Genomic DNA, 23,621 nt, shown 5'->3' on the forward strand with positions numbered 1-23,621 from the left:
TATATATATATATATATATATATATATATATATATATATATATATATATACACAGGGGCGTATTAACCATTAAGCAGACTAAGCATGTGCTTAGGGCACCAGGGCCAAAGGGGGCACCACAAAGTTGAGAAAAGGGTGAAAAGAAAGAAAAAACGAATGAAGATTTGTAAAAAATTGATAAAACTAGTGCAAATTGATCATAATGTTCTGTTTCTTGATCATGGTGCACCCTAGGGTTATCTTCCCAGGTGTACGTGGAAAGGAGGGGGGGCACCAAGATTTGTCAATGCTTAGGGCACCAGTGAGCCTTAATCCGCCCATATATATATATATATATATATATATATATATATATATATATATATATATATATATATATATATCACGTTGAAACGAAATGGAGTGCGAGAAACATTACAACTGTCAACACTCGATGTACAGTTCATTCTTCTGATTCGTTTGTCATCCAAAAAGATTGATATAACTCTAACCACTTTCACTTGAGAAAAAAAAACGATGGATTTTGTGATAAATATCAGCTAAATGCAATTCAAACATGCAAAGAAAAAAAACCACAATGATTCATATTAGTATTTCTGACAAAGTGGTTTTGTTCAATAGTGAATTTTTTTCCATTATTTAATACAGTCAGTCCTCATGGGCTATATTAAAAAAAATTTTGAAGGGAAAAAGAAGCCAAATGACTTCGCTAAATCAGAATTAGAATTCTCATTAGAATTTGAATCATAATAATCTAAGAGGACAACAAGACCAGTTCTAGAGTCACATTATTAATGATCTAAGAGGACAACAAGACCAGTTCTAGAGTCACATTATTAATAATCTAAAAGACAACAAGACCAGTTCTAGAGTCACATTATTAATAATCTAAAAGACAACAAGATCAGTTCTAGAGTCACATTATTAATAATCAAAGAGGACAACAAGACCAGTTCTAGAGTCACATTATTAATAATCTAAAAGACAACAAGACCCGTTCTAGAGTCACATTATTAATAATCTAAAAGACAACAAGACCAGTTCTAGAGTTACATTATTAATAATCTAAGAGGACAACAAGACCCGTTCTAGAGTCACATTATTAATAATCTAAAAGACAGCAAGACCAGTTCTAGAGTCACATTATTAATAATCTAAAAGACAGCAAGACCCGTTCTAGAGTCACATTATTAATAATCTAAAAGACAACAAGCCCAGTTCTAGAGTCACATTATTAATAATCTAACAGGAAAACAAGACCCGTTCTAGAGTCACATTATTAATAATCTAAAAGACAACAAGACCAATTCTAGAGTCACATTATTAATAATCTAAGAGGACAACAAGACCCGTTCTCGAGTCACATTATTAATAATCTAAAAGACAGCAAGACCAGTTCTAGAGTCACATTATTAATAATCTAAAAGATAGCAAGACCATTTCTAGAGTCACATTATTAATAATCTAAAAGACAGCAGGACCAGTTCTAGAGTTACATTATTAATAATCTAAAAGATAGCAAGACCAGTTCTAGAGTCACATTATTAGTAATTTAAAAGACAGCAAGACCAGTTCTAGAGTCACATTATTAATAATCTAAGAGGACAACAAGACCCGTTCTAGAGTCACATTATTAATAATCTAAAAGACAGCAAGACCAGTTCTAGAGTCACATTATTAATAGTCTAAAAGACAACAAGACCAGTTCTAGAGTCACATTATTAATAATCTAAGAGGACAACAAGACCCGTTCTAGAGTCACATTATTAATAATCTAAAAGACAACAAGACCAGTTCTAGAGTCACATTATTAATAATCTAAAAGACAACAAGACCAGTTCTAGAGTCACATTATTAATAATCTAAAAGACAACAAGACCAGTTCTAGATCCAGATGTCAATACTACTATAAAGGGACAACCGGACCAGTTATTGATCTATATTACTAATAATCTAAAGGGACAACAAGACCAGTTTTAGATCTATATTACTAATACTCTAAGGAGAAAACAAAACCAGTTCTAGATCTATATTACTAATACTCTAAGGAGAAAACAAAACCAGTTCTAGATCTGTATTACTAATACTCTAAGGAGAAAACAAAACCAGTTCTAGATCTATATTACTAATACTCTAAGGAGAAAACAAAACCAGTTCTAGATCTATATTACTAATACTCTAAGGAGAAAACAAAACCAGTTCTAGATCTATATTACTAGAAATCAAAGGGGACTACAAAACCATTTTTAGATCTATATTACTAATACTCTAAGGAGACAACAAGACCAGTTTTAGATCTATATTACTAATAATTTAAGTGGACATCAAGACCAGTTCTAGATCTATATTACTAGAAATCAAAGGGGACTACAAAACCAGTTCTAAATCTATATTACTAATAATTTAAGGGGACAACAATACCAGTTCTAGATCTGTATTACTAATAATCAAAGGGGACAAAAACACCCAGTTCTAGATATATATTACAAATAATCTAAGGGGATATCAGGACCATTTCTAGAGTCACATTATCAATAACCTAAAATATATCAAGGTCATTTTTAGATCTATATTACTAGTAATCAAAGGGGACAACAAAACCAGTTCTAGATCTATATTGCTTGTAATCTACGGTGACAACAAGACCAGTTCTAGAGTCACATTATCAATAATCTAAGAGACAAGAAGACCAGTTCTAGATCCACATTATCAATAATCTAAGAGACAAGAAGACCAGTTCTAGATCCACATGTTAATAATAATATTAAGGGACAACAAGACCAGTTATATATCTATATTACAAATAATCAAAGGGGACAAAAACCAGTTCTAGATATATATTGCAAATAATCAAAGGGGACAAAAAACAGTTCTAGATATATATTACAAATAATCTAAGGGCACAACAAGACCATTTATAGAGTCACATTATCAATAATCTAAATTATATCAAGACCAGTTCTAGATCGATATTACTAGTAATCTAAGGGAACAACAAGACCCGTTCTAGATCTATATTACTAATGATCTAAAGGGACAACAAGACCAGTTCTAGATCTATATTACTAGTAATCTAAGGGGACAACAATACCCGTTCTAGATCTATATTACTAATAATCTAAGGGGACAACAAGACCAGTTCTAGAGTCACATTATCAATAATCTAAAATATATCAAGACCAGTTCTCGATCGATATTACTAGTAATCTGAGGGAACAACAAGACCAGTTCTAGATCTATATTACTAATGATCTAAAGGGACAACAAGACCAGTTCTAGATCTATATTACTAACTATCTAATGGGACAACAAGAGCAGTTTTAGATCCATAATACTAATAATTAAAGGGGACAACAAGACCCGTTCTAGATCTATATTACTAATAATGTAAGGGGACAACAAGACCAGTTCTAGATCGATATCACTAATGATCTAAAGGGACAACAAGACCCGTTCTAGATCTATATTACTAACTATCTAATGGGACAACAAGAGCAGTTTTCGATCCATAATACTAATAATCAAAGGGGACAACAAGACCAGTTCGAGATCTATATTATTAGAAATCAAAGGGGACAAGAAGACCAGTTCTAGATCTATATTACAAATAATCTAAGGGGACAACAAGACCAGTTATTTATCTATATTACTACTTCTCAAAGGAGACAACAAAACCAATTTTAGATCTATAATACTAGTAATCGAAGGGGACAACAAAACCAGTTCTGGGTCTATATTACTAATAATCTAAGGGGACAACAAGACCAGTTCTGGATCTATATAACTGGTAATCGAAGGGGACAACAAGACCAGTTCTGGATCTATATAACTGGTAATCGAAGGGGACAACAAGACCAGTTCTGGATCTATATAACTGGTAATCGAAGGGGACAGGAAGACTAGTTCTAGAACTATATTAATAGTAATCTAAGGTGAGAACAAGACCAGTTCTAGATCCATATTACTAATAATCTAAGGGGAATACAAGACCAGTTCTGGATCTATATTACTAATAATCTATGGGGACTACAAGATCAGTTCTGGATCTATATTACTAAAAATCTATGGGGACTACAAACCCCGTTCTAGATCTGTATTACTAATAATCTATGGGGACTACAAACCCCGTTCTAGATCTGTATTACTAATAATCTAAGGGGACAACAAGACCAGTTCTATAGTTGTATTACTAATAATTTAAGGGGAAAACAAAACCAGTTCTAGATCTATATTACGAGTAATCTAAAGGGACAACAAGACCAGTTTTAGATCTATATTACTATTAATCTAAGGGGACAACAAGACCAGTTATAGACCTATATTACGAGTAAACTATAGGACATCAAGATCAGTTAAATCTCCATACTTTTAAAAATCTAAGTTGACAACAAGACAAGTTCTTGTTTGTAGAAAATGTTAGTAATGTAGATGTGTTTAACTGAATCAGTCAACTAATTTAAACCCTAAGTAACTAGTTTAACCCAGACAGACATTTTTGCAATAATATTTAAAAAACACTGACAAGCAAGAGAAATAACACACACACACACACACACACACACACACACACAACATATACAAATACCCGTAAGTCCCTAAACCAAAGTATACATTGATGCTTTCTTTGTTATTTCTTTGCAATTGAAAACGTATATATCTATACATGAACATTTCTGAATCACTCATATTTTGTAAAAAGTAAAACACTCACAACATTCTGAAATGATAACTACCTAAGTTTTTGTTTGTCATAAACTGGTGTCTTTATTGATATTTTCTTTCAGTACTGGTTTCATTCACTAACGCGAGATAAAATAAATGTTTTGTGCAAAATCGTTGCGAAATAGCCGGATTAAATCAAACAGTCACTTTTGCACTCACTTAAAAAAAACAATAAAAAAACCAGAATAAAACAAAAACAAACAACAACAACATACCTCAAAGTCCTCTTCATTAGGTGGCACACTTATCACCTTGCCTTTTCCAACCGAATGTGATGTTAGGCGCGAACCTTGCTTTGATGCCTCCTTTTCTCTGGATTTTAATTATTTACCACTATATTTTACATAGTGTTGTGTTTTTTTTAAATTTTATTTTAAAGTTATTTCATTCCACATTATGTTGAAATTCACGCATTCTAAAACCTTACTTTATCTCTACTTTGAAACAAGTGGAGAACGTTTACCCACCCCCCACCCCCCCAAAAAATAAACACCTTCACTTGAAGAAAATCTTCCTGAAATCATTTACCTTGCTCTGGAAAACCACCAGCTAGAGAGGAGTTTGCATCTAATCTTGTACAGCTATTATATCATCATCTTCACACAGAGGATACGAACACGAATAATCAAAATTGACATCTTTGTCAGGCATGGATTTGGGCTAAACTTGTACTGGTTGCTTGCAGAGCAGGTTACACAATGTACTTGAGTTGCATAGCACAAGTAAAGGACACATACGACGAACATATATTCTGTCCGAAACAAGATAACTACAGATGCTGGTTTCGGCCCCATCACTTTATAAATGTGTTGTCTAACAACAATACAGATTTGTTGGTTATTTAATTAGCGAAGAAATGGACAGAGAACATCTTGAAAAGATCTGGGATTTATCGAAGGGCTAAATTAACAATAACTCCACTTCAACAGACACTGAAGTGCACCAACAAAATGTAAATATATACATATTTCAAATGGAACATACTTAGATATATTCTGTAGCATTGTAGTTGTAAAGGAGTTGTAAAAACAGACGAGAAACAAATCAAGAATACATATGTCATTCTTATCAATAAAACTTGCAAAATAAATAAAAATTGTTCTATTCCCTTTCTTGTAGATGCATTTGTGCCTTTGACTAAAATTGTTACAGTTGTTGACATTACTGGAGTACCTACTTACCATGCAATATAGTCACTACGAAAAGTAAATAATTAGACGATACATTTCACCTCAATTGAGAAGTTAACCGTAATAAATTATTCAATGTTTTCTTGTGTTACTCACTCAGTCTCTTCTTCACATATCAATATATACAGTTTTAAAATATGTTTGGGTTTGGTATCATATATCAGGCGTTTTACCAATAAACAAATTTTCTTTCTTTTTCGGAATGAGACAAATGAAATGATGAACAAGGAATAACGTGAGCAATATGAGGGTCATCTTCACTATCAACTCTAAATTTGGTGAAATTTAGTCATCTATGGCAAAAGTCAATGGATGAAACACCGAGTATTTTCAATGTCATATCTGCTTGAATATTTTGTATTAGTGCTTTTAATTATATACTCTTGCTAATTGAGATATCCGGTTGTTTTCATCATTTTTTTTTTCTTCTTTATTATAATCATTTATATGCTCCCGGGTTTTATCTTTTATGTACTCGTTCTTACCTTACCATTTCAGAAACTATCCTTCTCTCCATTTTTGTTATTGTATACTTTATATACGCGCGTATATATTTTAAACTATTAGATTGAGTTATACGGTCTGCCGCGTGGGGTATATTGCGACATCGTACTAGACACTCGGAGATTTATAAAAGGAGAGAACTGAACAATTAATTCACTCCTGATTCGGATTCTTATTCCAATCCGCTTCTTGCGTCATCAGCCTGTAGATGCTTTTAATGTTGTGTTTAGATATTATTTGAGAGGAAACATTTTATTGCTTGGATTATTCATTGGAATGACAAAGAGATCATTGGACTTAAATTTAATTCTGTGACTATTGTGAACATATTTAAAGGAGTAATGGACAATGCCATTGTAATACATCAGGACTGTTGGCAGACTCGTACATTCGAGAATCTGAATTTACTTTTGGAAAATTCGATTTTTTACGGACTTGAGTAAAACATTATTTTTAGGATTATTTGGGATTTAAGTCATAATACTGTAAGTTTCTCTTCAATTTTAATGTTATGAATTTCAAAATACATTTTGTGTTTAAGTTTTACAAAACATTTTTGGTTTTGCTTCTTTCTGTTACATAGTTTATGACGTAATACACATTATTAAAGTCCTTGAAAATGTCTCATAGCATCAACGTATCATTCATGACACAGCATTCCTTTAGATCTCCAAGTGTGTTCAGGCTGAAATGTTCATTGGAATCTATAATGTATAGATAGATAATCATCATTAGACATGCTTGATTCGTTTAGTGATAATTAAATTCGTTTCTGTTGACGATTCACCTATTTTGTTTAAACTCAAAACTCTCCATATATCCACAGGGATAAATGTTTTTTTCTCATGTATTGAAATGCTATGCCTATACAATATTTTAGTGTCTCTGGAAATGTTTAAGGACAATGTTTAACCAGTTGTTGTATAGATTGTCGCATGAATCTAAAGCTATTTATTAACCTACTGATCCTGTATCTATGTTCATTCCTTCATGTATCTAAGAACTATGAAATATTTTATCGTCACTTATTGATATGTATTTCGCGTACTCGTCGTCTGATTAATTTCCTTTAAGAAAAAGTATATTGATGTGCAGATGGTCTTCATAACCGTCAAGTTATGAATGAACACTAGTATGCATGATGAATTTGCATGTTATGTGTTGAACTTCGATATTCTCCAGAACAATAGTATGCATGATGAATTTGCATGTTATGTGTTGAACTTCGATATTCTCCAGAACAATAGTATGCATGATGAATTTATATGTTATGTGTTGAACTTCGATATTCTCCAGAACAATAGTATGTATGATGAACTTCTATATTCTCCAGAACAATAGTATGTATGATAAATTTGTTTGATATGTGTTGAACTTCTATATTCTCCAGAACAGTAGTATGCATGATGAATTTGTATGTTATGTGTTGAACTTCTATATTCTCCAGAACAATAATATGTGTGATGAACTTCTATATTCTCCAGAACAATAGTATGTATGAAGAATTTATGTTATGTGTTGAACTTCTACATTTTCCAGAACAATAGTATGTATGATAAATTTGTATGCTATGTGTTGAACTTCTATATTCTCCAGAACAATAGTATGCATGATGAATTTGTATGTTATGTGTTGAACTTCGATATTCTCCAGAACAACAGTATGTATGATGAACTTCTATATTCTCCAGAACAATAGTATGCATGATGAATTTGCATTTTATGTGTTGAACTTCTACATTCTCCAGAACAATAGTATGTATGATAAATTTGTATGCTATGTGTTGAACTTTTATATTCTCCAGAACAATAGTATGTATGATGCATTTGTATGTTATGTGTTGAACTTCTACATTCTCCAGAACAATAGTATGTATGATGAATTTGTATTCTATGTGTTGAACTTCTATATTCTCCAGAACAATATTATGCATGATGAATTTGTATATGTGTTAAACTTTTACATTCTTCAGAACAATAGTATGTATGATCAATTTGTATGTAATGTATTGAATTTTTATATTCTCCAGAACAATAGTATTTATAATGAATTTGTATGTTATGTGTTGAACTTCCGTATTATCCAGAACAATAGTATGTATGATGAATTTGTATGATATGTGTTGAACTTCTATATTATCCAGAACAATAGTATGCATGATGAATTTGTATTCTATGTGTTGAACGTCTGTATTCTCCAGCTAAGTGGTCAGAGTCGCACTTTCTGCATAATCAGATTTCAATATGTTCTTTTAATTTGTACATTTCAAGAAAAATAGAAATTATATTTAAAGGGATGGTGACCTGAACATGAGACTGTGGAAAATCTTAATATTTGCTTTACTTATATCAGCCCAGTTCTAAAAGATAGATATAATGTGTGATCACCATTTACCATCAGTTCACTACAAAAACCTGGGCGAAGTACAACTTTATACATTATGCCAGTAAATTAGCACTTTAATTTCAAACAGTTTTGCCTACTTTTGCAGACAGAAGGGATCAAAGGATCTCTCTAACTTATAAAGCAATGTACTGAGTGCAAAACGGATTTGCTTCCTCTTTGAACTCAAGTTACACGTAGCTATTATCTATTGTGGAAATCTTGTTCAGCGGCTTCGTTATCGCACTTAGCTGTTTAAAAAAAGTGTTTATCTATACTAAAATCACTTGAAATGACTTTACCCATAAGAAAGAATCCACATATTAAAATTTTGAAATGAGTCGTATTAAAAATATTATTTCATCTCCTTCGTACTTAGCCTGCGGCATTCGGTTAGCTTTTGTTTTGTCAGCTCTACTGAGATATAAACGCAGCACTTCCAAATGCGACCTATTTCTGGCTAGCTTAATGAGAAAAGCAATGCGCTTAGTAAGCAGCTCAGTGCACTATGGTGAACCAGACAGTACATAGTGGTGAACAACTCAGTGCACTATGGTGAACCAGACAGTACATAATGGTGAACAACTCAGTGCACTATGGTGAACTAGGTGGTACACTGTGGTGAACAACTCACTCAATGCACTATGGTGAACTAGGTGGTACATTGTTGTAAACAACTCAATGCACTATGGTGAACTAGGTGGTACACTGTGGTGAACAACTCAATGCACTATAGTGGGCTAGGTGGTACACTGGTGAATAACTCAATGCACTATGGTGAACTAGGTGGTAGGTGGTACACTGGTGAACAACTCAATGCACTATAGTGAACTAGGTGGTACACTGTGGTGAACAACTCAATGCACTATAGTGGACTAGGTGGTACACTGGTGAACAACTCAATGCACTATAGTGAACTAGGTGGTACACTGGTGAACAACTCAATGCACTATGGTGAACTAGGTGGTACACTGTTGAACAACGGGGTTTAATATAATCAACAATGCTATGAGCAATTATCGTAAATGAATGAAGTCGCTACACTTCAGTCATAGGAGTTATGGCAATATTTATGAATCTTATGTTGGACCAATATTATTTTGAACAATACTATGTTTACATATAACATCTGTTTTTATATTCGAGAAATTATTATTTCGGTTACGTCAGTCATAACGATAATACATTTTATTAGTACACAGGGACAGTTCCTGGTTCTTAATATTCAGTCATGCAATAAACTTTGATGAAAGTTAAAAGTCCCTGTGTAGCACTTACTGTTGTTGCTGTTTTGCTTTTGTTAATGGTTTTGTTGTTGTTATAATTATTATTGTTATTATTATTATTTACTACTACAACTACTACTAAACTATTATTATTATTATTATTATTATTATTATTATTATTATTGTTATTTCTGTCTTTCTGTCGTACTTACACATTGTCCAGTAAATAATGGTTATTAAAGGATAGATGCATGGACAGACTGTAAGGTCGACGGAAGTCATCAGACAGTGGTCACATTTACTCAAATGAGCTCATTAAGCGTTAACCTGTCGAGGATTTTGTGTGTGTTTGTGTATGTGTGCGTGTGTGTGATTTGGATTTCAACGTAGCTTTAACAAGTTTTCAGTCATATCGCTGCAATGTCTGCAGTATGACAGTTCAGTGATGTCTAGCACTGGGGAATCATGCCGCAGACATGTAGCATCGTGTCCCATCCAGTCACATTATCCTGACACCAATCCTAACACTAACCTCTGAATGCTACGTGTCAAGCAAGGCATCTGATAGCACCATGTTTATGTCTTTGGTATGAATCGGTCGGGGTTCGAACCCGCAACCTCCCACATCCGAGGCGGACGCCTTGACCATTTAGTCCACCCGAGCGGTCCAGGATTGTAAAAGAAATTGAGAAACTATGGCTCGCATTCCAGTCTGTTGTTTCATAACATTATGGTATCCTCAAGCTCCTGATCAAAGAATACTAGAATATACCGGCAACTGCTAAAAGGTGAATTCTTAAGACCTTGTTCATAGATCGTACTTATGTTAAAAGCAGAATTAAAGAGCTGAGCCATTTTATGTTCGATGTTGCAAAAGGAACTGCAGACATCCCACTTGAATGAAATGGAGAAATGAAGTGTTTACTCCACACACAGAATGGAAATAATAATAATAATAATAATAATAATAATGAGGACTTTGTATAGCGCCTAATCTTTAGAAGCTCTAAGCGCTTAACAACGTTAGACAACACCTATAAGATAAGAAACATGATAATATTATTACAAAAGCAAACAACATGAAATTAGAAAAACATTAAAAAAAATAAAAAAACATGCTGAGAATATTTCAGGTGGGAAACATTATTAGGTCTTTAAGTTTGTTCTTGCAGTCGAAATAAGTGAGTTTTGAGAGCCCTCTTGAATGTGATCACTGTGTCTTTGTGTCTAAGTTCAGTGGGCAATTCATTCCACGTTGCTGGGTCCTGGTATGCAAAAGAACGCTGTCCATATGACTTTGTTTACATAGTGGGAATAATGAGTATACGATTGTCAGTGCCATTTATGCTAGTCAGAAATATGGATTGTTAGCATTCTTAGAAGGTGAGGAAATATATGTCATATATGAAATGGTTACTCCTAGTAAAGGCATCGCGCAACCAAGGATGTTAACGAGCAGTTATAACAATAAAGCCTTAATGCGCTGTGTGATGGATAAAACTCTACTGACTCACAATGTCGTTGCGCTTCATTAAACGAGAAGCTGATTAAAACTGTCGCATATCTGAGAGCTGAAGTGGGAATACTCAGAGAGAAATAAACCAATTTGGAGACATTGCTAGGTAAAACATTGAATGGTGTCAATCGATCGATCATTGAGTTCAGGCTCCAAAGGAAGAAAGTAAAAGCAAAATAAGCAACTGCCAGGTTCAGTTAAGTTCCGTCCAGAATCCAATTCATGTTACAAGTTTGGGAACGAGCGTTTCGGTTGTTGGCTCTGGCCATTGGTCCGGTTCTAATTCTTCTATTGAAAACTGTTTGTTTGAAAGATAGGAAACGCCAAGTAATTCTCCTGTACAGTTCTACAATAACACAGACTACACCGGAAGTTATTGTAAATGATACACCACACATAAAATAGAAAAGGGGGATTTAGGTCAAACAAAAACGACTCCCGTACTTTACGTACATCCTGTAGTGAATTAGTAGGAAATGGCAAGGGTCAATCACCTGTAAATACTGTAATGTCAGTTTGACCGTAAATAACCACAAAATGTCTCTCCATCAAAACATTTTTTCAGGACACGCGACCACTGATGCTTTAAATAGTCATATATTATTACCAGGTGACCGTCGTGTTACTGATAGTACCCCAATAAAATACATTTTGGGCCATTGTGGTGAAACAAATCAAACGAATGCTGATTCTCGTTATGGTGGTCAAACTTTCATTACTTAATGGTGATGATTACAATGATGGACTATTATAATATGTAAAGATTGTTGACCCTAGTGTATTTATTTATGTAGTCGATGAATATGTGCCGTCAAGAATGCATAAAAATGAAAAATGAACACCAAACAAAAAAAGGCTGACTTAAAGCATTAACTTTTTCATAATGAGTTTTGTTTGATTAGTTTTCCACGTGACTCATGCAAATTTTCAGTGGCTGAACTTTACATGACCAGTTGACGTTCGATATTCTTTTTCATCAATTTAATATTGTATACCTGTTATCCTCCACAATGAATGGTACACATTTTTAAGTAAATCTATTAATTACATACAGTAGTAAACTTTATAGCTGTCATCACAATTATAATGATGGCAGAAAACTGTGGAGCAATCAGGCATGGATTAGTATTGATAACAAACCGGAATTAAGTGACAATAAAAACTGATAGGCGCGGATAATGAAATAGAGTGCAAGCCTGTCAACACAAAAGAATCACGTCTGTATGCAAAATCAAACAAACAAGCGCAGCCAAATTCCTTGGAAATAAATATTTAACTGTTAAAGTCTCTTGTTGAATGATCTTACGCTTTGAAGTAAGTCGGAGCTTTCTGTCGTGACGCTGTAGTACCTCAAAGAAGCTATGTTCGCTGTATCAAAGCAAGAAATGTGTAAACGAAAATAAAATTCTCTTCATTAATTTCGCAAAATACACAAACTGAATCATTATATGTAAAGTCTATGTTTGTAAAAGTCGTTGTCCCAAAATTATTGCAAGATTTCTGAATGTCTTATCGATGTAGTGAAATATCACGAAATATTTCTTAATATCTACTCAAAAAAGAACCGTATATATCTACTATCTATTGTGGCAGTATGTTATCTTGTCAAAGCCGATGATGTCAATAAGATTTTGTTTTATATCGCATCGTGCAATGTTACAGGCATAATGTCTAGTGCATTCTACCTAAATGAAATGTAACATTTATGGGAAAATATATATATGTAGTATTTCAGGGCATTGGTTCGTTCCGGGGAAAGTCCAGATTCTGCACAGTATTAACTCTGATTTTTGTATTATATCCTGCAACAGACAAAGATAGTATACAGCCACGTAAGAGAATAGGAGTTGGGTTGAGTGTAGCCCTTGTATGGCAGACAAACTATGAAACCATTCCGCCCCTTTATGTTGATGACAATCGCATTCAGTGGCGTCACACAGGTTGGTGTCACCCAGTGCGGTAGCTCATGGTGTCATCCCCATGGTCCTCCTTCCGTAACAGACCATACAGAATCCTTAGTAATGTCATTTTGGTGTCACTCCCTCTGATGGTGTCACCCGGTGCAGTCCGCACCCCCCGCATCCCCCTAGCGACGCCACTACTGTGCCTGCTAGTCATGTATTTAACTATGATCGGTTATCCGCTTATGAAATCCGACTAGACCGAGCAGTGTGTGCTCTGTAAAATTTGCAATTTTTCATTTTGGTGTCACCCCTCTGAGATGGTGTCACCCGGTGCGGTCCGCACCCCCCCCCCCCCCCCCCAGCGACGCCACTGATCGCATTGTAGCCATTACGTTTAGGCTGGTCTATAATGCGGTAGTATCCATTATTCAAATTTATTTACCATATAATGGATACTAAACTGAACTGTAATTAGAGTATATTGAAATAAAATGGGGATTTTAAAACTAGAATCTATCATGTTCATCGAATATAAAATGAACGTATTCTCTCTCTCTCTCTCTCTCAACACAGTATAGAGTTCCTCAGAATTCGTATGTTCCATACAATGGAGCAAATGTTTTTTTTGATAGATCATATTGTTATTAGTAGATTTAACAAGATCAGTTTATAAAACCAGAATTTATTGATGACACAGCATTATGGTTTTCCATGCACAAATCGTATTTCTGTTGTCCTAATTTATCCGTCATTAAATAACCTTGACCTCAAAATTAGATGTCTGAATGTGAGTTGTGAAAAGCCAGTAGCGAAACAAAAGAAATAAAGGCCCGTGTATTGAATAATAGTCTGGTTTTCCTACAAGATTTTATTCCTGCAGGTAAAGAACCCGCTGACTTTTTTTTAATAATGACATTGTTACAACTTGATCCTGTTGTGCTAACAGGTTTCCTTCCGTCTCTATAATGACATTGTTTAAACTATGGTGGCGCTATACAGTTTCGCATTTTACATAAGGGTTAGGATTTTAAAGAAAAAGAATGTCCCCGTCTTTCCTCTCTGGTTATACTGGCTATTTAAAAAAGACCTTGTATATCTTAGGTATAATGCAAAGAACCTTTAATTCCCTTTATTTTGGTGTATGATTGATGGGTGTACTATGGGTTATAGAGTATACAGCTTGGCCTTACTTCAAATGTGCACCTTTCAAAAAAGTGCTAGCTCTACTTGGTCATTTTCACTTCCTGAACTTGAGGTCAATTGTATAAAAAAGAGCCGATAACTTTTTTTACATTTTATATATTTGGTAATTCATTCATTGCACTTTCAGAAGCTGGTATTGTCTAGTCTGGCAAAATTCATTTTCCCTATTTTAATAGCTGCTATGTATAGTGTACTTTAGACTAATTCAGACTGATTTTTTAACACAAGGGAGCAGTCATTTTAGTTAGCAGTGTGCTTAAATCATGTAAAATTTCCAAAAGAACAATATCCAAAAGAAATATCATCCACATTACATTAATGTAGCATAGAGGTATGCAAACATTCTCTCCACTGTGCATGTTTTAAATGCGAACTACTTCACCTTACATACATCACTCTTTGAAAAGTACATATTATCTGGTGAGCGCCGCCTATATCCTGTTGTTGTAACAAGTATATACACACATCAGGAAGTAATTGTAGAACCTCTGCCCGAACGAATGTACTAAGATATATTTAATCACTACATTCCAAGAGGGAGTGGACTACTTTACTTCTAGGTTCATTGAACGTAATGATAGATTGTTTCCAAAATCTCCCATTTCGGAAAATATGTTATAAATACAATTTAATTTGTCAATATACACTGAGTACAGTCCAGTTTTATATCCATTCCATGGGGGGGGGGGGGCATATTTAACTTAATGAAATGGTAAATGACACAGTTCTTATTCCAACAGTTTTCTTTTCATCATTATTGCAATATTATTTGTTGTATCCATTTGAAAGTATTTTTTTTGGTCATATATGTAAGGTTTCATTCTTACAGTTACAATTATACTTTGGATCGGGCTGTACGGTCCAATATTCTCATAGAGTACCCACTCATTTTAGTCCCGGATGTACAGCTCAGGAGTCACTAAAGGAGTATCAAGTCTTTTTAGACAGGATGTACAGGTCAGGAGTCACAAAAAGAGTACAGCTGTCTAAAATGACTGGGTACTTATTTAGTGTCAACTCAGCTGTACATCCCAGTCTGAGCCTAAGTCATTAAGAGAGCACCAGTCATTTTGGATAGTAACGTACAGCCCATGGTGACTAAACGAGTACCAAGTCACGAACCGCATTATATTTCACTTCATGTACCTGTTATGCACTATTCAGAAAACAACTTTGGTAATGTTAGTACTAAATTTATTGATCCTATTTCTGAAAAAAGAGTCTTATTCAAGAAATATTCAGCCAAAATTCTCCAGCACATAAGAAATGGATCTCATTTATCTTTAAAGTTGGAAATGTTTCAAGAAGATCGTGATTTTGGATGACACTGCGATACTGGACATAGATATTATCATGATACACGAGCAAGGTATAACTTCACCAAATGACATATGTAATATATTGACTGTCCTGTATAGACACGATAGAATCACCTGCAAGTATGATACAAGGTTGCATACACATTGCATTATCAGATAATGAGACAAAATGAGACAAAATGACCACTGCGATAAGTATTGCTTTATCTGTTTAATTTTGCTTAGCTCACAAAAATAAGAAACCTAAATATTAGGGAGTATTTATTTTTATGAATTGCAAATGTATTGTCACAGTTAAAAATATAAAGTAAACACCCCAGCTGGATTCGAACGTGATGCCACTGACATGTTGCCCATTAACTCTATCCAAAGGGGTAAATAACAAATGGCGCAGTCTGGAGAATGTGGAAAAGTTAATACATTTTAAATACAGCATTATGAGTATTTTTCTTATTCGTTTTACATGTAATCTTTGCGATCGGAGCTCAGTCGAAGGCGAACGTTTTGAAAATAAAATTGTTTTATAATAAGATTCTTCTCAGCAAACATGTGTTCTTAAAAATTCAATCTGACCTTAAATTAAAGCAGCAATATTTTAAAAACATATTTCGAAAATTCAGAAAGAATTTATGCATAAAATCTCTATACATTTCATTTTCTCAGCAAACGATATTTAACTGACAAAAATTGCTCTCATATCAACAGATACATGTTAAAACTACATCTTTAAGAACAAATGCATGTTAAATTCGGCCTTGTCCTTTTAAAAAAAATTAAATTCGGCCTCGTCATTTTTAAAATATATTACACCATCTGAATGGAAAGGATCCGAAACCGTCCTGAAGACGTCTTGGAAGACAGATTAACTCTTGGTAGATAGACTAACTCTTGATAGCCAGATTAACTCTTGGTAGACACATTAATTCTTGGTAGATAGATTAACTCTTGGTAGCCAGATTAATTCTTGGTTGCCAGATTAACTCTTGGTAGACAGATTAATTCTTGGTAGCCAGATTAACTCTTGGTAGCCAGATTAACTCTTGGTAGATAGATTGACTCTTGGTAGATAGATTGACTCTTGGTAGCCAGATTAACTCTTGGTAGCCAGATTAATTCTTGGTAGATAGATTAACTCTTGGTAGCCAGATTAACTCTTGGTAGATAGATTGACTCTTGGTAGATAGATTGACTCTTAGTAGCCAGATTAACTCTTGGTAGCCAGATTAACTCTTGGTAGATAGATTAACTCTTGGTAGCCAGCTTAACTCTTGGTAGATAGATTGACTCTTGGTAGCCAGCTTAACTTTGGCTAGATTAATATAGTAATTAAAATGTGAAAACTAACAAAGCCGCAGGATTTATGGTGTTATAAATACATATATTCAATCAACAGCGCATATTTTGATATTTAAGCCATGTGAAAATATTCAACCTTATTTTATATTCAGACCAATGTCCTGAAAATTGAAGATTAAAGCGAACATTCTGGAACAGAATCCAACTGGTCTCCAGAAAGGCTATTCCATCACATATCCATTTGATCCGTATATGCACTTATTATCTTAGGTAAATTAGGAAATAAGAAATTATTATGTGCTTTTATCGATTTTAAGAGAGCATTTGATTATATTTGAAAGAACTGTTTATAAGTGGAATTGGTACAATTCTTATAATAAAGGGCCAGGTCTTGAAAATTTTATGCTTTCCGCATGCCGACATTAGGTAATATATTGTATTATTGCCAATATCTATCCCCATATTTGGAGATGAGTATAATTAAAAATATCCGATGCTAATCAATCAATCAATCTTTATTTTATCCATATCGAGAGTTAATTTATAAATATATAGATCGATATAAAAGAACGATATTTAACAATTTAAGTTAATAATTTCGGAAAATATGCCAGAAAGTCTATGATACATATGAAGCTAAGATAGATGAGGAAGGAACAAATAAAATATCAATAATTAGTAAATACATGCTAACATACACATAATCGTGAAACATTAATCTAAATAAAAGTTTATTATTACAGTACGCGAATACTAATGATAATTTCTTTGCTTTCAAGATGAGGTCGTATAGATTTAACATTTTGGTAGGAACTGATTTGGAACGTTTGCTTTTGACAAATATTTCGTTTTCAGGCTACGATATAAGCTCGTGATAAAGGTTGCAGACACAAAATGCAGTACCGTGAAAGTATAAACGAGAAATTTGACTACAGTTTCTATGTATTATCAATACTATTTTCTGAAAAGGAACAGCTGACTATTCTAATATTTAATCAATCATGACTCACGGTGTGCACCTAACGTACCAAATTACGAAATTATTGAATTACTAGAAGACAGCTGGCGAGATACAAAGACAAAACAAACAAATATTTTACGGAAACGCAGTACCTCATTTGGTAGAGCGTATGAATAGTAATCCAGTTGTTGCGGGTTCGCTGCCTGCCCATGACAGCCCATGGCAGCTGCATCGGTATCTCCTCCGGAAAGACACTCCCGATTTCTCAGTATGATATAGCCAAAATTGTGTTGAATTGAATTGTGTTAAAAAAAATCAACCGACCAATCAACAATAAAGCCTTTACTGGGTCCATATTTATGCACTAACATGTTGGCATGCATACAAAGAGGAAACCAAATTATCGCCTTATTCAGTAAGTTAGATATCATATGTTAGGTAGATATAATATGTTATATTTGTGATCTGAGTGTAGATTCAAATTTGTTCTGTTCTTGTTGGCATACATAACTTGCTTTGGCCGTATGGTGTTAACCATTCTTCTTATTAGCCCAAGTGTTTAATTGGTGTGAGATGCCACTTCGAAGTACTAAACACGAGATTCCCAATTATGGAATTTTTTATATTCTGAAATACCAATGTAATGACCGTTTCATGTGCGTGACAAGACAATTGCCAAGTCTTTACGAATCTATACACCACCTCATCCACCCACCCCCAGTTGTAATTTATAGTGCAAAATATGCACCATCATGTTCAATATCAACGTTTGAAAACAAGTTGTATCAATTTTGTTTAATTCGTTGTACGTGTTTTTTGTCGATGACAATTTCACTCGATACAAATCACACAAACACAACCCCAAAAAATCGTGTAACATCTGTTACTTTTAAATTAATTGAAGCTAGATCGCACGACGTAATTAATTCAGTAAACATAAAAATCAATACAACTTTGAAGAGAATTTATAATTGTATCAAACTGTATGAAGCGGAGATCGAAAATTGTTAATAAACGTATTCAACGATAACGTGGACAACATAAAATTATATGAATTGTTTTGACAAAATCAGGGAAGAAAATCTGTACATTTCTGTAACAATGTTCACTTCCCATTCTTGGAACATACCTTGACTAATGAAGGTTTAACAATAAATTTGAACGAATACAAATTTGTTATAATGGAAAAGTAATTTTGCTATCTCGTCTTCCGTGTGTGTGTGTGTGTGTGTGTGTGTGTGTGTGAGAGAGAGAGAGAGAGAGAGAGAGAGAGAGAGAGACTTGCCTTGCCTCGAATTGTTGTTTACAGCCTCAACTCCTGGCCCTCTATATCACACTTACTGGGCTTACACGGATCTTGCATGCGATAACACACATAACTTTGTTTAAGACCGGAAAGCTTTTTATACGCCAAACAAGTGCTGTTTGCTGAAATCCTATTAACACAATAAATTGACTGTTCTATGAGGCGCCGTGGCGGACGAAAGCTGGTCCAATCAGAACGTTACCGTTGAAATTTTAATGTCGTATGTCCATAATTCCAATTTCACGTGTTGTATTAAAATGCTTGTCCCAAAAGTTCCATTTTCTAGGTGAAGATTTTAGATTGTATTTGTTAAATTAAACAGTAGTGGTTGAAAGTTATATTTTCTATGTCGAGGCTTTAGATTGTGTCGTTTGAATTACACGACTGTGGTTGCAATATCAATGTCATACGTATTGGCTCAAACAGTCTATGCTGAAAGTTCCATTTCATACGTTGAGTATTTAGATTTCATCTGTTGAATTGCACAGCACTGGTTGAAAATTCGATGTCCAGTGTCGAGTTTTTAGATTGTATCTGAATTAAACGGCGTTTGTTGAAATTTTAATGACATATGTCGAGAGTTTCAATATATCATGTTGCATCATATTGACTGTGCTGAAAGTTCTATTTCGTATGTTGAGTTTTTAAATCGTAACTGTTGAATTACACAGCAGTGGTTGGACATTTTATTGTGCTCGTCAGAATTGCTATTTTTATACGATGAAATGTTGTGTTGGTGTTAAAAGTAACATTACACAATGTCCACTTTAACAATTCAAAATAATATCGAGTATTAAGATACATCATTCGTGTATTCAGTTAAGATGCGCCATTACATTTCACTCATTTACGGTTTGAAAGTTACCATTCACAGGTCGAGAATTACTATGAATTTCTTCGCTAGAGGTGGCTCTCGTGAACGAACGGTTTTATTTTTAAACAAGGACCTTGCTTCTCGTTGCTGTGAAATTCAACAGATGACATCTAAATACTCGCCATATGAAATGGAACTTTTATCATAGACAGTTACATACAACGTGTGAATTAGGGATTCTCGACATATGATATTGAAATTAATACACTGCTGTGCAATTCAAAATATGCACTGTAAAACGTCGACATAGGAAATCGAACTTTAAACCACCACTGTATAATTCAACATATAAAATCTAAAATCTCGATCTAGAAAATGGAACTTTAAGGACAGACAATTTGATCCAACACGTGATATTGGATTTCTTGACATACGACATCGAAATTTATACTGCAACGTTCTCATTGAACCAGCTTTTGTCGGCTACGGCGCCTCATACTTTTCGACCAATATTCACAGGAGAGTCATACGCGTCACTGGAGAACTATCTGGTTTAAAAAAGAACAGCACAGATACATTGATATTATATCATTGGTGTGCATCACATTCCCATTCGTAAACCAATACAGTCTACATTAATTCCGTATATCTCCTGTGTATCATTTTAGTCATGGGTTAGCTATGCTGCCTTTAAAAATGAGCTGTTTTGTTATTGGAGTGGAATTCTAAACTCATCCAACTCGTCCATCATATTTACGTCCGGCTCGATTATTTTCTTCCTTTTTAGTGGATAAATAAAATAGACATCTGACCCGTTTGCAGTTCATGACTTACAACCGATCATCAATTTATGTCCTTGAAAATGAAAATGAATTCGCAATATTTTGGCAGCAAGGTCATGGTGTCTATTGCACTAACAATACATGAATATCATTAGGGAGACAAAAAAGTTCTGGCGATTTTCGTATGTAAGGAGTGAGGCATTTCAGATGTGAACTGAACGTAATGAATCCTTCAGAAAACTGTTTTAAGCACTTTTAAATTATTTATTTTCAAATTTAAAACAACAAAAGTATATAAAACACCCTCAAACAAACAAACAAACAAACAAACCAAACAAAAACAAAACAAACAAACAAAAAAAACAAACAAAAAAAAACCAAATTTCCTTAGATTTAGATTTGAAATAGGGAGTTATTTCTGGGTTGGTCATACCAGCACTGCGCGACTCAAGTGGCGTAGCATGGCTTTACGGCATAGCAGTTTTAGTCTCGCGAGACAGACATATCATTGCGTCAGAGGAGACTGTAACGATGGCGATCACTAATTTTAAGATTCTTTGATAGTTTTTTTTTTTTTAAATGTCAGTTTACTTCTAAATAATACATGTAAATCAATTACTGTATTTAACTAAAAGTATGCTAAAGTATAATAGTTAATTATGACTAAAGTGTGTACCCCGATACGCTGGGAATCCTATCTCACCCGAGTAGTGAATAGGGATAGTATAGCGACAATGGGACTTACCATTAAAAACACACCTGGGACAATATAGCGACTATGTAAATTTAACATGGAGAAAAACCCTGGGACAATATAGCGACAATGGGAATTTAACATGGACGAAAAACCCTGGGACAATATAGCGACAATGGGAATTTAACATGCGATTTTTATTTTTTTTATTTTTTTAAAAATAAAAAAATAAAAAAAATGGGGTAGGCAATTGAAAGTCTATCTCTTTTCGAGAGATGTGGGTGGCCCTGAAAAGGGCCTTTGGGTTTATATATGCCCTTAACATAAAGGGCATCTGTGACTTCTTCTTGTCCTTAGGCTTCGTCTAATGGTAGGACCATACACTAACACTCTTTTGAGGCATCCTTGCCTCTCCACGTAAATCCTACGTATCCATAGGCTGCTGGCGGTCCTATGGACAACTGTCCATTCGGATCGGACATACATCGGTATGTCTGTCCTGAACATCATTGTTGACACAAGGGTGGAAGATTCAACGTCGGTCCACATGCTGAGGCGCCGAGAACAGGTGAATCAATGCAGTGAACTGCGCTTATTTATAGGTAGAGGAAGGATTGAAACGGATTGAGTTCATTGACCAATCCAAACACGCGTTACAAAATTCAGTCAGCCCGCATCCAATCCGAAGAGAGCAGTCTGTGACGTCACGTGGTCTATATAGGTTCGCTAGCGCCTGTGCGCAGTCAATTCATGCGACAGTTATTCAACATGACGGAAACTCAGAAAACGATCAATTGGGGTGCACCAGCAGTGGAGACCACCCAAGGGAACCCGGACTTACTTTCAGAAGAGGTAAATTGGGATTTTGTGGATTTTCTTACCTCGCAAGAATTTGTTCCGGAACTTTCGTCACCTTCTTCATTACCGCACGTGGAAAATTTTAGACAGAGATAGAAAGAAGAATTTGAGAAATTTATACGACAGCAAAAGGAAGCGGAACAAGCTTTTCTTCTACAGCAACAACAGCAAGAAGAAAAGGTAAGAAAAAAACAAGAAGAAGAAGAAGAAGCAGCAGCAAAGAAACAAGGGTGTGAAAATTAAACGGTCACGGTACTGTTAGACATTTTAGCGGAGTTAAGAAGTCTGAAACAAATGTATCAGACTTCTTTATTACGACCGAAGAGAATACGACCTTCCCGAGCTAAACACTCCAACCCTGTAACTAAGCCTACCGTACCACCCTTAGTGAATTCAACCAAATCATCATCATCAACAGTACGCAGTCCAGAAGTAGGCCTTGGCCGTGGCAGAGGCTTAAGACAGTTAAAGTTGATTGCTTAAACTCACCCCTACACCAAAAACCAAAGGCCCTTTTCAGGGCCACCCACGTCTCTCGAAAAGAGATAGACTTTCAATTGCCAATAACTCAAAAAAAACCAAAAAACATTTTACCCCTATAGCACGTGTCTGTGTATGAGTGTGTGAGTGTACGTTCTTATTTTAAAATCAAAACCCAGACACTTACCTTTATATCTAATTTATTCTTTTATCAATCTTTACAATCCAATTCACAATTCACAACAAATCACTTTAAAAAGTTCATAGACTTCTTCTGTCTCATTGTTCACTCTCTCTGTTTGTTTTAATTTCTTCACTGTCAAAGTATTTTCCTCCTCTTCCTCCTCACTTTCTTCCCTTCTTTTCTTCTCCTGTTTCTTTTTCTTTGCCTCTTGTAAATAGAATTGTCTTCTTTCTTCCTCTTCTTCCTCTGAAGAATCCCTCTCTTCTTCTGACTCCTTTTG

General features: G+C 34.5%; 1 protein-coding gene across 4 annotated transcripts in view; it reads right to left on the minus strand.

The window, feature by feature from the left end:
* LOC149807480 (prostaglandin E2 receptor EP3 subtype-like) overlaps positions 1–20,087 on the minus strand; it is a 73,311-nt gene extending 53,224 nt beyond the window's left edge. Inside the window, exon 1 of one of the 4 annotated variants that reach the window (XM_089967061.1) lies at positions 19,514–20,087. The gene's annotated coding sequence lies outside the window, so the exon portion shown is untranslated. Of the gene's footprint in view, positions 1–19,508 lie in introns of all 4 variants that reach the window. The other 3 variants (XM_089967045.1, XM_089967025.1, XM_089967016.1) reach the window with 3 other exon arrangements.
* Between the last annotated feature and the right edge of the window lie 3,534 nt (positions 20,088–23,621).

This window comes from Sinohyriopsis cumingii, chromosome 1, assembly GCF_028554795.1.
Source record: "Sinohyriopsis cumingii isolate HCF-2022 chromosome 1, ASM2855479v2, whole genome shotgun sequence".
NCBI lineage: Eukaryota > Metazoa > Mollusca > Bivalvia > Unionida > Unionidae > Sinohyriopsis > Sinohyriopsis cumingii.